General features: G+C 42.5%; 1 long non-coding RNA gene across 1 annotated transcript; it reads left to right on the top strand.

The window, feature by feature from the left end:
* Positions 1 to 676: 676 nt before the first annotated feature.
* On the top strand, positions 677 to 1,877 carry lncRNA:CR44572 (long non-coding RNA:CR44572). Its single transcript, NR_124635.1, has one exon. It is a non-coding gene; the product is annotated as a long non-coding RNA:CR44572 (long non-coding RNA).
* The last annotated feature ends 621 nt before the right edge of the window (positions 1,878 to 2,498 follow it).

Here is a 2,498-nt window from a genome sequence, read left to right as displayed (position 1 = left end):
AATAAACAATGGTAGAGTATGGCATCTTCAGATGAATAAAAACGGAATTTTTACCGAGCTTTTTATACATTTTTTATGCATCTCTTTGTTGCTGCTCTGTGAGCTCTGCTGCCGTTGATATTATTATGATGGTTGCAGGCAACATGATGTTGCAACATGCGCTTGAACATAATAAATTTTTATGCATGATTTCTCACATTGCATGTGATGGCTGGCACTTGATGTGCCACATGGGGCGTATGCGCGACGTTCGGCGACTGAAATATGCATTTAAACTTTTAAAGCAGCGCACAAGCCCTTAAATAGCATATAGCTTGCCCCCAAATGGAATCCAACTACTTTAATCCTTCTTGGCGAATTGAAATCATTATCATATCATCTCCGGTGACAGACGAGGTGGGTAGTAAATGTCAGAAGCAAGATTATAGCTGGGAAAACTATTTGCAGAGATCAAAGGCCAGACATAAAATCTAAAAGCCAGATGGAGTGCTAAAATGATGGCACTTAATTACAGTGGGATTTCGATATTATTAGTTATAAGTAAGCTTATCTTTGCGATAAGGTACATGTGGGAAAATGTAATTTATTTTCATTAAAGAAAGCTAAAAAGAACTTTTTATCACCTTTGAAATACCACTCATAAATTTATCAGATAATTTCCAGAGAGCAGATATTTCCACTGTGCGATTTCCATATAAAACTTTAAGTATGAAGAAGTGGGAATCTAATGTCTATGCAGACCAGAAGAGATCCACTTAATCCGCCGCCCGACAACTTCATCATCATTTGTCGGCGTACAAACCAAAACATATGGAAAGATGATTTAGCATCGCATGCTCAACCGCCGATCATAGAAGGGATGCTGATCATGTGGGACTGGGAATTATAAATCACCCGCCACTTGTGCATTATGCCGCTCAATCACTTTGCTCTGGGCTCTTTAATTGCAAAATCACATTAGCATAAATTTGTTAAAAACATTTCAAGTGAAATTATTGCACAGGCCCCTTATTCCGCAGAGATCCCGCACTCAATACTCCGCCGGGCACAATGACATTAATAAGCAATTACAAGACAGAAATAGCAACTGCAAATTACTTCAAAAGGCTAAAAGCGAACGAGGCATCTGTATCTGCATTAGTATCTAAAGGCCTTTGGAGCCTGGCCGCCAGTCGGCGTTGGAGTAATGGCGTTATAGTGTGCCCCTTGCATCCAGTTCATCATCATATCGGGGGGCATAGCCATACATCTTCATAGTGGAGGGACTGCGGAATGACCTCCAGTTAGCTGGTTGGCTCCGTTAGTCGTCGTCATCGTCATCATCGCCGTTGTTTCACCCATCACGGCACTGCACTGTTATGGCTTCAAGTGGCTTCATTCATTCATTCCATGTCCGTCTGGCTGCCTGCCCAGCATTTTCCCAGTTTTCTCGTCGCCCTGCGGATGATGAAAAACTAAAACTGACGTCGCTCCACGACGGGCACGACAATGAGCCGACTGTTTAATGTCCAACTTCAACTCCAAATCCAGGAGGCAGGAGGCCTTTGCTTTTTTGCCCGCCTGACAATTTCGCAAAACAAGAGCAACCTTTATTAGCACGCCAGCAAAAAGAAATAAATGTTAGTTGGTCTTGGCCAAGAAAAAGCGCCGCTGGCTGAAATTGGAATGTCCAATAGACGAAAGGGTTTCCCAACTTATTAGACTGAATAGTGACGGCTTTGTCTGCGGGCAGGATAACCAAGGGTTATGACTAGATTAGGCTGCGACTTGGCTGTTGAAAATGGGATGGAAAACAGAGCTCTAAGTTAATTATTGCGGACACATACACTAGCAAAAATAATTGCAGAAATACTGAGAATTAGACTATTCTATCTTCTTTTACTTGTTTTGGGGCTTTAATAAAAAATTTCAAAATTAAAGGCCATTCAGAATTATTATTTCTAATTATTATCTTATATTATCCCATTTCTTTTGTGAGCCAGCGTTGATTGTCTCGAAATGGTAGACTGTCTGGAGACTCGTTCAGATCTAGGCCTGTTATCGCAAAGCTTCCCAACTCCAGTGTCACCCACAGTTGTTCTAATTTGTTAGTCCATAACTCATTTCGTCTGGACAGGGAGACTCAACTGCTGCAGAAATGGAGCCCAGTTAGCCGGCCGTGCCGCAAATATCTGCATTTATGTTGCATACATTACGCAGCATTTGGCGTTTTATGGTCGCCACAGCAGCACACTGATTATTGCTGATAATGTTCCTGCCATACGGCAGTTGGCAGAGTCAGAAACTAGCCCAAAAAACCCAAAACCGTAGTGCCGCTGCCATATTGCCAATGCCAAAATGAAAATGGCCAACCAAAACGGCGGTGGCAGAAGCAAACTATCGCTGCTACATCCCCATGTTGCTGGTTGATGTTGCTAGTATTGCTGCTGTTGCTACTGTTGCTGCTGGCATAGATATGGGCGACAATTAAGTGTCTGCCGCATAATGATGTCGCTGTT

Source organism: Drosophila melanogaster, chromosome 2R (genome assembly GCF_000001215.4).
Source record: "Drosophila melanogaster chromosome 2R".
NCBI classification, from domain to species: Eukaryota; Metazoa; Arthropoda; class Insecta; order Diptera; family Drosophilidae; genus Drosophila; species Drosophila melanogaster.
The sequence above is the reverse complement of the archived record's forward strand: the minus strand, read 5'-3'. Positions and strand labels throughout refer to the sequence as shown.